Below are 14,285 nucleotides of genomic sequence, written 5' to 3'. Positions count from 1 at the left end.
TATAGTGGATCAGAATAAAAATTTGGCAAAAAAATCAGAGGAGATCCTCACCTTGTTGGATGAGCTCATCCTTCAACAGCACCTCAAGGCCATGGCCTGGGAGGAGGGGAGGGGGAATAAGGTGCCTTCTGCTGCATGTGGCATCAGCCGTAGTTGTGCGGCGCCCACCGGAGTAGTGCGTTGGACGGACCATAGTGGAGCAGCTGCTGGAGACCATGAGAATGAGGGGTGGTGCCAGAGGGAGGAGCAGCCAGGGAGATTTGCCCCTACCTGCCGGCCATGTAGCCTAGGTGGATAGAGCATCATCGAGGACCAGGCCAGATGGGACCAAAGGCGATGGCTCGCTGGAGGAACCCTAGGGCTACAGGCAGGGGATCGGGGTAGAGGGAAAAGGGAGAGGAGATGCAAGCGGGCAGGGCAATGAATGCTTGCGTGTTTGTTTTTACTTGAGGGTCAGGTGTGACGCAGGTGTGAGCAGTTGCATTTTGAGTGTAATATAGGCAGACAACAGAGTCATTTCACTATTCCCCTTCCCTTCAATTTTAGTGAGCTTCTACCCGAAACACCCCCCTCCAAAGCGAAATAAGTTAAGCCCAATCCCATAACTCAAAAATTACTTCTTTACATCTTTTATGGCTTATTTTGACAATAAGCCCTCAAAAGGCGGAATCAAACCGGCCCTTAACCTGCAATTCAATTGTGCATGCAATGATGAATCACTCATGCCTGCTATAGTGTAGATTTAGGCATCATCATATATAGCTAATACATGTGCATTCCATTGTAGAATCTGGAATATGCAATGTTTATGTTAGTTCATACATTGCACATGATGTTTAAATGCCCCTTAAATCTGGTCAGTCAAGTGATGGTCTTTAAGCCTCCTTCTTTGCTTCTTTTCTTGATATATAAGATTTGCTCACACATCTGTTCAATTGTTGCTTGCATCAGCCAGCCATACTAGGACTGCTTCTTTGATTACTTGTTGTTCTTGACCTAACACTCTAACAGAGCTTGTCAACGATTTAAACACTAAGGGCTGCTGTAGTGGGGCCTTGTCTAACTCATAGGTGACATAAAGGTTTGGATGTACACTGAAGTAGGCTCTCCAAGAGTACTTGGAGATCCAGTTCGAAGGTATGCCCAGTTTTTACATAGTGCAGACATAGTAAATGCTCATTTCATTGTGTGCAAGTGCAAGAGATGTGGCATGTTTCATTGTGTGGTATTGTTTTGTTATAATCTCATCCTTTTGTGTTGTTCACAGACTGGAAAGTATGCATATTTATCTTCCAAGGAGACGAGTAACTAGCTTGTGTCACCTTGCAGAGGGGGTGCAATGAAGATAAGATTGAGGATTTCCAAGTACAAGATGTTAGGAATGAGCCTTGCAAGAGAAGTAGGAGCTGCGCTGAGCCTGTCCAACCAGTTAAGGTAAGTCACTGTATCCAACTCAATAGTTCAATTCCTTGTTTATTTCAGGCATAGTTAATTTGCTATTTTCAATTGCTTTATTTGTCCTCAGTTAATGAGATGCCCAAACAATGATGCCTGATGTTGGGTACTTGTATAACTATTAGTTGACATAATTAAAGGCCTTACCATTTAATTACTTTGGCAAAGTGTGCCTGAAGCTTTGAAGTCTATTAACCAACTATTATTGCATGAGGCTCACAATCTAGTTTATACTAGGCTAATGATTGCATAGTTTTGCTTGCTGTGGTAGGTTTGTATGAATCCCTCTGCTGTTCATTATGCTCCCTAAGATTTTAACTCAGCTACAGAATGGCCAACTGCTTGGTTACTTATACGCAATGTGCTGTCTAAATTTGTAACTTGTCTGTGTTTTGGATTGGGCCCCAACATCATGCTCCTCTGGTGAGCTAAGAGAGATTTCTGTATGTAGGCTGCACAGACTACCTTTTTATAGTTTTTAAAATATCACCTGCTTATGCTTCATGACGTGTAACATTATTGTTAGTCCTGTTTTGCCATGTACAAAATAGTCTGTCTTGGTCGCTTCACTGTTGTAACTATATTTTCTCCCTAGTCATGTGTACTTACAGAAACATTTCAGGATGAAGTGACATCAACACAAAGATCTGCGAGCAGTGCGGCATGGCCGTTACCGAATGATTATGGACTAGAATTGGAATGTGCTGATGTTCTCGAGCATCAACTAGAGGTGGCAAGACAACGTGTACATGATTCTCAACGTGCAATCAACAAGTTGAGACTGGACATGCAGGTATTAGATGCTGGAGTAAAAAAAATGAAACAAGACACTGAGGTAACCATGAAGGAATTGGAGATTTTGCAGACTGAAATTTGTGCTATCTGAATCTAGCCAATCCTTTTTTCTGAAGAGATTATAGTTCAAATGGTAAGTTTTGTTGATGCATGTCCATGATCTATGAGCTTTATTTGTCCAGTGTATGTAATTTACTGTTTGTGTACGCTTTATAATCACTGGTGCCGAACTATAATGCCCAGTGGGTATATTCGGCTGTAATTTCTTTATTGTATAGTGTAGGATTAGTCTACGTTCATATGCTTTTATTTTATAGTGTATGTTTTTAGAGGCGATAGTATAGAGTAGGATAATTCTTGAATATGCTATATCGTTAAAACGGGGGCCAACATGCCCAAACATTTCCTGAACCATACAAACGAACAAACATGTGCAGTCAAAGCGGACCTTAATTGGGCTGGTCAAAATAATATTAAGTGGATCCCAAATGGGCCCACCGTAACAACGGCTCTTAGCAGGCCATCAACAAGCCTAAATCTTGATAGGGCCGTATAAATGGAAATGGCCTGCGGGCCTTTAGCAGGCCCAAATAAATGTCAATTTTGTTTTGGCCCTTTTACTTTACGGGCCAGTAAGAGGCCGAAAGTGTTATGGGCCAGAGGAGGCCCAATTTGCAAACTAGGCTTTTAACATGCCGAAAGTCGCGTTGGGCTGAAATGATGCCCTGAGGAACATGGGCCCTAATGGACCTAAAGTCAAAGGCCCAACTATAGTGTGGGCCCTTAACAGGCCGAGAGACAAAATGGGCTAAGAGTTGGCCCATTTACCGAATGGGCCGAGGATAGGCCTAAAGTCACAGCGGGCTAGAATTGGCCCAACTACAGAATGGGTTGAGAAAAGGCCGAAAGACGTTCCGGGCCGTTAACGGGCTGGAACTGACGATGGGCTGCTAACAGGCCGAAAGAAGCTCGGACCGCAATTGGGCCCAAAAACGTAGCGGGTCGTTAACGGTCTTAAACTGACGATGGGCTGGAAATTGTCGAATCTAGAATGGGCCTCTGATGGGCCGATTCTATGTAACTTGTATGGGTCATACTTGTAAATGGGCCTGACTCAAGTAGGCCGCTAATGGGCCGGCCCTCTTATTTTAATAGGCCTGGCCTTTTCACCGGAATGGGCCTCTGTTGGGCCGTGCCACGTGTCGACGCATCATAGGCGCCTCCTGTCCAATGAGTGGATGACATCTGTCCGAATGTTGAGCCGACACGTGTTTCCTCCGGCCAATGAGAATTTTACACGTGGAAAATTCCCATTGGTCCGGGCAGTTAAAGGGTTATCGGATCCAAAACCGAACCCGATAGCTTAACGGCATCCCGTGATGGTGGATGCCACGTGTCGGTCACCCTTGACGAAAGCACTTCTATGACGCGCGATTTATCGTCATGGAAGTGGACACTTCCGTGATGATAATTTTGGTAATGTCATGGAACACTTCTATGACATCACAGTTATGACTATCTTGATTCTGTCATAAATTTGTCATGGATGTACATGCATGACAGAAAACGTGACCTACTGTGACAAACACGTATCATCACGGAAGTGTCTTTTTTTGTAGTGTTGCCTGTGTTACAAGGTGTGAAGTTGGATCAGACTCAATGCCCGACCACTGAAGAAGACAGAGAGAAAATGAAAGTCATTCCCTATGCTTCAGCCATAGGTTCTATCATGTATGCAATGTTGTGTACCAGACCTGATGTGTGCCTTGCTATTGGTTTAGCAGGGAGGTGCCAAAGTAATCCAGGACTGGATCACTGGACAACGGTCAAGAATATCCTGAAATACCTGAAAAGGACTAAGGATATGTTTCTCATTTATGGAGGTGACAAAGAGCTCATCGTAAACGGTTACGTCGATGCAAGCTTTGACACTGATCCGGATGACTCTAAGTCACAGACCGGATACGTATTTTTATTGAATGGTGGAGCTGTCAGTTGGTGCAGTTCCAAGCAGAGCGTCGTGGCGGGATCTACGTGTGAAGCGGAGTACATAGCTACTTCGGAAGTAGAAAATGAAGGAGTCTGGATGAAGGAGTTCATATCCGATCTAGGTGTCATACCTAGTGCATCGGGTCCAATGAAAATCTTTTGTGACAATACTGGTGCAATTGCCTTGGCAAAGGAATCCAGATTTCACAAGAGAACCAAGCACATCAAGAGACACTTCAATTCCATCCGCGACCAAGTCAAGGAGGGAGACATAGAAATTTGCAAAGTACATACGGATCTGAATGTTGCAGACCCATTGACTAAGCCTCTCTCACGAGCAAAACATGATCGGCACCAAGACTCCATGGGTGTTAGAATCATTACAATGTAATCTAGATTATTGACTCTAGTGCAAGTGGGAGACTGAAGGAAATATGCCCTAGAGGCAATAATAAAGTTGTTATTTATATTTCCTTATATCATGATAAATGTTTATAATTCATGCAAGAATTGTATTAACCGGAAACTTAGTACATGTGTGAATATATAGACAAACAGAGTGTCACTAGTATGCCTCTACTTGACTAGCTCGTTAATCAAAGATGGTTAAGTTTCCTAGCCATGGACAAAGATTTGCCATTTGATGAACGGGACCACATCATTAGAGAATGATGTGATTGACTTGACCCATACGTTAGCTTAGCACGATGATCGTTTAGTTTGTTGCTATTGCTTTCTTCATAACTTATACATGTTCCTATGACTATGTGATATGCAACTCCTGAATACCGGACGAACAATTAGTGTGCTATCAAACGTCACAACGTAACTAGGTGATTATAAAGATGCTCTATAGGTGTCTCTGGTGGTGTTTGTTGAGTTGGCATAGATCGAGATTAGGACTTGTCACTCCGAGTATCAGAGAGGTATCTTTGGGCCCACTCTGTAATGCACAGTACTACAAGCCTTGCAAGAATTGTGACTAATGAGTTAGTTGCGGGATGATGCATTATGGAATGAGTAAAGAGACTTGCCGGTAACGAGATTGAACTAGGTATTGAGATACCGACGATCGAATCTCGGGCAAGTAACATATCGATGACAAAGGGAACAACGTATGTTGTTATGTGGTTTGACCGATAAAGATCTTCGTAGAATATGTAGGAACCAATATGAGCATCCAGGTTCCGCTATTGGTTATTGATCGGAGATGAGTCTCGGTCATGTCTACATACTTCTCGAACCCGTAGGGTCCGCACGCTTAACGTTCGGTGATGATCGGTATTATGAGTTTATGTGTTTTTATGTACTGAAGGTAGTTCAGAGTCCCGGATATGATCACGAACATGACGAGGAGTCTCGAAATGGTCGAGACATAAAAATCGATATATTGGATGTCTATGTTTCGACATCGGAATGGTTCCGAGTGAGTTCGGGCATATACCGGAGTACCGGGGGGTTACCGGAACCCCCTGGGGAGTATATGGGCCCTAATGGGCTTTAGTGGAGAGAGAGAGGGGCAGCCAGGGCAGGCCACGTGCCCCCTCCCCCTCTGGTCCGAATTGGATTAGGAAGGCGGGGCGGCGCCCCCCTTTCCTTCCTCCCTCTCTCCTCCTTCCTTCCTCTCCTACTCCTACTTGGAAGGGGGGAATCCTACTCCCAGGGGGAGTAAGACTCCCCTAGAGCGCGCCATAGAGAGGGCTGGCCCTCCCCCTCCTCCACTCCTTTATATACGGGGAAGGGGGCACCCCATAGACACACAAGTTGATCATTGATCTCTTAGCCGTGTGCGGTGCCCCCTCCAACATAATCCACCTCGGTCATATCATTGCAGTGCTTAGGCGAAGCCCTGCGCCGGTAGCTTCATCATCACCGTCATCACGTCGTCGTGCTGACGAAGCTCTGCCTCGACACTCAGCTGGATCGAGAGTTCGTGGGACATCGCCAAGCCGAACGTGTGCAGATCGCGGAGGTGCCGTACTTTCGGTACTGGGATCGGTCGGATCATGAAGGTGTACAACTACATCAACCGCGTTGTCATAATGCTTCTGCTTACGGTCTACGAGGGTACGTGGACTACACTCTCCCCTCTCGTTGCTATGCATCACCATGATAGATCTTGCGTGTGCGTAGGATTTTTTTTAAAATTACTGCGTTCCCCAATGGCTCTAAGAAGGCTCGGGCATTAATTGGCAAGGAAATGGACTCTGAAGCTGAATCTGAGGAACATGAGGAAGAGGAGGCATCTGAGGAGTCAGAATCTGGTGTGGTGAGTCTAGCACTCGCTACTGCGTTCGTCAGCAAGTCCATCTTCAACACTGAAGAAAATGGCTTCCACAACAAGGCTGATGACAATGATGATGACTACGCTCCCACCTATTTCTTCATGGCAAAGGGTGCCAAGGTACTCAAATATCCCTCCTCTGAATCAAATGAGGATGAATCTGATGAAAACCTCAAGCCTAGCTACTCTAAACTTGCTAAGATTGCTGCGAAACAACAAAAGGCTTTCGAAAAGGTTCAAAATATGCTAGATAGAAGTGATGATATGTTGGGTGAAGACATGGATCGCACTAAAACCTTGACTGAAAATCTTCAGAGACTTCAGTCTAAGTTTGACAACCTTCAAAGTCATCATAACACTCTCTTGTCTGATCATGAGAAGCTTTCTTATGAAGTTCTTCAAAGAAATCAAGATCTTGAAAAGCTAAGGGTGAGTTATGAAGATCTTCAGAAGGAGCGTGATTCATTACTTGCTCAACAAAGCAGCGCTGCTCAGGAAGGATTTATTCTTCCATGTTTGAAGTGCATTGAAAGTGAATCTGCTATTTGTTCACCTGAAAGTTCAAATGCTTCTATTGCTGCAAAGTCTTCACCTGTCTCTGCTATCACTGATTCCTCATCTGAGGATATTGCACTACAAAAAAATACACTTCCGTGATGATACGTGTTTGTCATAGTAGGTCACGTTTTCTGTCATGCATGTACATCCATGACAAATTTATGACAGAATAAAGATAGTCATACCTGTGCTATCGTAGAACTGTTCCATGACATTACCAAAATTATCATCACGGAAGTGTCCACTTCCATGACGATAAATCGCGCGTCACAGAAGTGCTTTCGTCAAGGGTGACCGACACGTGGCATCCACCGTAACGGAGCGCCGTTAAGCTATCGGGTCCGGTTTTGGATCCGATAACCCGTTAACAGCCCCGACCAATGAGGATTTTCCACGTGTAAAATCATCATTGGCTGGAGGAAACACGTGTCGGCTCACCGTTGGGACAGATGCCATCCACTCATTGGACCCAAAGCGCCTATGATACGTCGACACGTGGCACGGCCCAACAGAGGCCCATTCCTGTGAAAAGGCCGGCCCGTTTGACTTGGTCAAAAGGTGGCGGGCCGGCCCACGGCAAGCCTGTTAACAACTTGTTCGCATATAGCCCATTTACAGCCCGCTAACCCAAGGCCCGTTTACGGCCTATCCGAATTAGGCCCAGTAGCGTCATCTGGGCCGTCCAATATAATTCCAGCCCGTTTTAACTTCCGGCCCATGTATGGCTCATGACGTCTTTCGGCCCATATGAGGCCCTTATTACTCTCAGCCCATTAACGACCCGTGGTAAAACTGGCCCGTAATGAACAGCGTATCACTTTATACCCATTAACGGCCCATTATTCCGTTGGGCCGTTTTCAACCCATGTTATCTTTCAGCCTTCTCGGGGCCCATTTATTCTTGGGCTCATTTCCACATTCGTTTACTTATGGACCGTTACTGTCATTTCCTGCTTGTGGGCCAAATTTAGCCCGTGGTTACGGTCGGCCCGTTTGTGGCCCGTTAATACGTTGGGCCGTTTTCATAGCGTCATCAAAATACGGCCGATTAACGACGGCCCATTATGGTCGGCCCATGAACGGACGATTTTAACTCTAGCCCATTTACGTCCATAATGTGGTCTGTTATTGGCCCATGTTTGGCCAACTGATCATACGGCCCGTAGGAGGCCCATTGATGATACGGCCCATAGAAGGCCCATTGTGTCTACGGCCTGTATAAGGCCCATTGTTTCTACGCCACGTAGAAGGCCCATTGTTTCTACGACCCATAGAAGGCCCGTTGTTTCTACGGCCTTTAGGAGGCCCATGTTAACTATAGCCGGTGGGCATCAAAGTTCGCCACCAGTGCAAATATAGGGAACACCCTACACTATACAAAAATGGCTTGCTGTTTTCTTCAGCCGGTGGCTGCACGTTAAGAACAAATTTTGGATCGCACCAAAACAAATTACAACTATAAAATAAAAGGAAGGTTGGCATAGAAGTTAACAGTCTAGTAGATAAATGCACCACCAGAAGTTCAGAAGCTCAGTTCATTTGACCTGACTGTTATGTTTTCATGCTGTATTCTCCGATGGAGCACCATAACCTTCGCCTTCAGTTCTCCTAGGCTCCTTAACAACATAGCAAATGTCTGATAGTCTGGTTTCAAAACCATGCATATCTTGACAACATCAAACAATGTCTCTCCTTGTTTCACAAAGGGTCTCTGTTAGGGAATGGACTTGTGTCTGGAGCGTAGATACAACATTGTTTTGAGCTTGCATATATTGATCATGAGGCAGTTTGGACGAGATTGCCTTAACAACCAAGCCAGTATTACGCAGGAACGTGCTTTTGGCACTGTTAGTGGACAGGTACTGACCCACTGCAACAAGAGCTGACATTGCGGTTATAGTTACCTCGCCACCTTCAGAAGGTGGCGGTTCCACCATTTTTTCCATAGCTCGCTGAAAAGTTGAGGTTTTACATTAGTAGTACTAGAATAGAAGATATTAAGGAGGCAGCAAAACCAAACAAAATAGCTTTGGTCTATATACAGAACTTATTCTGGTGAACCCATGTAAAATAATAGTTGTATTTTATTGGTACATAATAAAACCAGGTTCCAAACATATGACCATGTACCATCGCTAATGTATTGTCTATTTCTTCACATTGTATTGAGGGCTAAGGATAAAGAGACAAAGTTTATAATACGGTAAGCATAGTATGACATCATTCATATCACAAAACAACTGAGAATAGGCAAACAGGCAATTGTAACGTTGTGTGGGCAAGTCCAGAACGGAACTAGATTATAGGTCAAGATCAAAGGAACATCACTCCTCTCTTTTAAACCTTGTAAGGTGCAATGATACGCTAAGACAATTGTGTATAAAATTGAAAAGAGTAATAGACATTGGCTGCAAACCATGCAGTTCAAGGCACAAGTCAGAGTAAGTAGTAGTTAAAAGGCATGAGGATTAAGGACTTACAACAGCGGCTTTGACTGGTGTAGTCATCCCCTTCTTGTTGCTGGTGTGACAGTCCTTGAAGATTTCCACAGCATTTGGTTCAGGTACTTTTTGGTCCTTGCGGACTTTCCTCTGCATTTGGAACAAGTCAATATAGATCTGATAATATGGTACAGCAAAAAGAGTGAAACGACAGCTAATTACAAGAGCCTCACAGTGTGCAATATAGCTACGAGATCCTGTCGTCTGTTGGAATTTCACTTTCGTACGGTTGGACTTGTTCTTTGAACAATTCACCTACAAGAAGATAGATTTGTGTGGCACATGCGCAAATAGGACTTTAACACGTCATCTGATCACATATATATAATGTACCTGATACTTCGGATCGGACCAGTGTTTAATGAGGCCTCTCCAGTCTTCATCAGATATATTTTCCACTGGAGATGTTTGGGCAAGTTCACTGTTAGCCTTGCCTTAAAAGTGACTTTTCCTCAAGTTATACCGATACTGTCATAGAGCAGACTTGAAAACATGGGTGCAAGCTTGTCTGGTTGCATCATCTTGGCTATCTAACTTGAACCTCATCTGTTGAAAATTATGGGAGTCTCATTATCAGCAACCTAGAAAGTATTGAATAGAGCAAGACGATATTACTAGTTTCCATACATAACCATACTTGCAGATAAATGGTCGAGGAAGGTGTTGAACTGGGTTTCGTCTTTGTCATTCCTGTACTGAATCCATGTTGGGAGGATACGTACATGACACCTAACAGCAACCGCTGCCTCTGATACTAACTTGGCTGACTCTGTAGCATCACGTGGCCTTTTTAAACCTGCCTCAAAACGGATCTCCATTCTTCCTCCTCTAGATTTTGTTAACCTATCGAGCGTTATCCCTGATGTTTGTTTCCTCTTGCGCCTATGTGCTAGTCCAACAAGAAACATAGGAAGTGTTAGTGTACATCAAACTGTGAGACTACATATAAAGAAGCATGCAACTGTAAATTGACTCCAGCAACAACCTTCTTGCACTTGAAGCTCACAAAGTTCATCTGATCTTGCCAACTCATCTTGTGTCAAGAGTGCTTCAGAAGTAGTGTCAGGTGGCAAGGGAGCTTGGGAATGTGCTGCTAGCTGAGTTGACCAACGAGTAAATCGTGCAGCTGGTGGTACTGTGGAAGGTGTTGCAAGAACTAGGGTTGTCTCTGCTTGTTTGGTGGCAGCTATTTGTTTCTGTTTGGCTTGTTCTGCAGCTCGTTTAGCACGAGATACCCTGTCGGTACAATTTTCCGCCGGACTTTGACCTTCTATTGCACCATCAATACCAGCAGAATCTGCAGGATTCTTCTGCTTCCCTTTCCCTGTCGTTCTGTCTTGCTTCCTCTTTCTATGTGCCATGTTAAGTCAAGCCGACAAGAAAAACGAATAACAATTTAGTTCTTCAAAACAAATTGATGCGTGATACAGACGAACTGAACTTTGATGTTAGACAACCACATGATAGGAGGATGTAATATGTAAGAAAAAACAGGACGGCATGAGATAACCAGAACTATGATGTGTAAACTAAGCACAAGATATTTCACTAAATTAGAAGCAATGCAATGGAAGGTAGACACCATATGAAAGATGCTACAAATATCGCTCTGCCAAGTTAACAGTGTCTCATCATAAATGCCGTTTAAACAAATGTGAAGCAGTACAAGAAATAAATAATATGCAAGATGCAAACAACATCACACTATCAAGTTAAAGGTCTCTCGTCATTAGTGCCATTGCATATTCACAGCTTATGATGTGTAAACTAAGGAGAAGGCATTTCAACAAATTAGAAGCAATGAAAGCTAGACACCATATGAAAGATGCAACGAATATCACTCTACCGAGTTAAAACTGTCTCGTCATAAGTGCCATTTCAACAAATTAGTAGTACAAGCTAGAAAAGAATGCGAGATGTAACATATATCACACTTCAAAGTCAAACGTGTCTTATGATAAGTGATTGTTGCAGGTTACGCAACAGTAGTAATTTGATGTAAGAACATGGTGTGATAGACAGATATTGTATGTTCTAGAAACAGGAACACGTGTCTTATTCAAGTATAATGTGTAAAGTAAGCAGATGGAATTCAACAAAATTATAAATGATACAAGCTAGACATCACACATAACATGCAACCACATATAACAGTGCCAAGTTAGAGGGAGCACCGGTGATGGTGCACTAGGGGAGACGTGCTCATCATAAACACAGCTACGTTGAGTGTCTATGCATGTGTTGTCTTGGAAATCATCTTGGGGGGATGGAGGAGTAGGAACTATAGAGGCCCTCTGTTTGGAAGGAGCACCTTTATCCGCTGCCTTGCTAACTTCCTTCCGCTTTATTGATTTTGAATTGTCAAGTAAAACCGAGAAGAAAAAGCAATAAAATTCTCTCTTCAGAACTCATTCATGCATGATACTGGCAATCACTACTTTGATGTAAGGCAAACACATGATACCAAGATGGAATATGTACGAAAAACAGGACGGCATGGCATGTTCACAACTGTTTGTGTAAACTAAGCAGAAACCATTCCAACAAATAAGAAGCAATACAAGCTAGACACCACATGAAAGATGCAACCAATATGACTCTGCCAAGTTAAAAGCGTCCCATCATAAATGGAATTTCAACAAATTAGAAGCAGCGCATGCTATAAATCATATGAAAGATGCAACTAATATCGCACTGCATATACTAAAGGTGTCTCGTCATATTGATTGATGCGGGATACAAAAAAAACAATAGTTTTATGTAAGGACATGCTTAATAGACAGATGTACTATGTACTAAATACAGGAAGGCATGTCACATTAACAGGTATAATGTATAAGCTAAGCAGAATAGCACATGCAGTTTAACTAGATTGGAAGAATTACAATCTAGACACCATATGCAAGATGCAACCACATATCACGCTGCCAAGTTAGAGCAAGCACCTGCGATGCTAGTGTAGGGGAAATGCGGTAATCAACTACAGATCTACGTTCACTATCTTCATCTAGCCTTGTTATTTCTTGAGAATCATGTCGGGAGGCTGACGCTGCATTCTTTAAATGAGGAGTAGTCCACTTGCCTGACTGCCTCATCATAAGTGATTGGTGAGGTATACACAAGAACATTAGTTTGATGTAAGAACATGGTTAATACACAGATGTAGTAGTATGTACCAAAAACAGAAAGGCATGTCATATTCAAAAGTATAATGTGTAAGCTAAGTAGATGCAATTTAACCAAATTGGAAGCAATACAAGCTAGACATCCGGCTGGAGTGGTGAGCATGATCATCTAGGACCTGAGAGCCTGGTGGGAGGCGGGCTGCTTCGCCACCATCGTGGCTTTTTAGTTGGCTTCCAGGTGATGCCTATCTTTGCTGGGCTTGTCACTGGCTCGGCCAGTGCCCTAACTAGCTATTTGTCTTCTAGTGCTCATGGGATGGTGGTTCATGTAAAAAATATCTTTCCTTATCTTAATAAAGACCGACTTCGGTCTTTCGAATACAAGCTAGACACCATATGGAACATGCAACCACATATGACACCGCGAAGTTAAAGCAAGCACCTGGGATGGTGGTTCATTGCGAGCGAGGTCATCAACTCTAGAGCTACGTTTACCGTCTCCATCTGCTGACACTGCACCCTTCATAGCGCTGTAACGTGCCGTGCTTACCCGCGTAGAAAGCTGGAGCAACTTCTCTCTTTTCTTTTCTGCTTCTCTCGAGGCAGACTCTGAAATACCCTTGCATAAAAACACAACAGTGAGAGCATGGGTGAAGTGTGTGCAGAACTAGTGCACTGTAAAAGTAGCAGATAGCAGGTGGCTGAAAAATAAATGACAGGAGACATATGATAGCTCTACAACATTGCATGGCAAACGAAGTTAGATTCTACTCCGTATGATTTTCTAATATATGAGCATAGGAAATGCAGGTACTCCTCCAGCACACCACCACATGTGGTCATATCAAGATAACAGTCGACTGAAAATAAATAGGTCAGTCGATTTTTTTAATGAACCATCCGATCTATAAGGAACGGGCAGATGGCCTTCGTCTACCTCCCGCCAGTCACTATTGATGATCTTTCTCGAACCGCCAGCGACCACCAGCCCAGACTCCTGCCTCCGCCGCCCCGCCCTCCCCTCGACCTCACACCACCACCGTGCTTGGTAGCGCCCCCAGGCCATCCCTTTAATCTCGGTCGACCTCCAGATCGGGCGCCAGTAGCTCTAGGCCCCACATGCTCCTAAGATAAACACCGAGGCGTTGCTTCCCCGGCGTACTAGGCGGACTAGCGCCTGTTATGCCGGGGAATGCTTCCATTAATTGGGAATCAACTGACCAGGAATTGAAATTCAGGGGGGCGACGGACCTCTAGCTAAGGTGAAATAGTATATGAGGAGAAACCTTGTGCATCGCGAGTTACTAGGAACATCTAGTATCAAGAAGAAGCGGTCAACTAAGTGTCTTCTCTGGGATGAATACCGTGCAAGCAGACACGTAAGATTTGCACGAATAAGGGAAGAGGAGTACCATTTTCGGTTGCCAGTGTGGTCGCCTCCACATGTCGCACCGATCTTCTTCTTTTTGCCGGGGAAACCGATGTTCTGGAGGAGGGTGCATGCTTGGACGAACCCATGGCCAAATTGTTGACTGTGTTGCCGTGGCCGTATGTCGGCGGAGGGGAAGCGGATCCGAG

The sequence above is a fragment of the Triticum aestivum genome, chromosome 1D (assembly GCF_018294505.1).
Source record: "Triticum aestivum cultivar Chinese Spring chromosome 1D, IWGSC CS RefSeq v2.1, whole genome shotgun sequence".
Classification (NCBI taxonomy): Eukaryota; Viridiplantae; Streptophyta; class Magnoliopsida; order Poales; family Poaceae; genus Triticum; species Triticum aestivum.
This window is presented reverse-complemented; position numbering follows the sequence as displayed.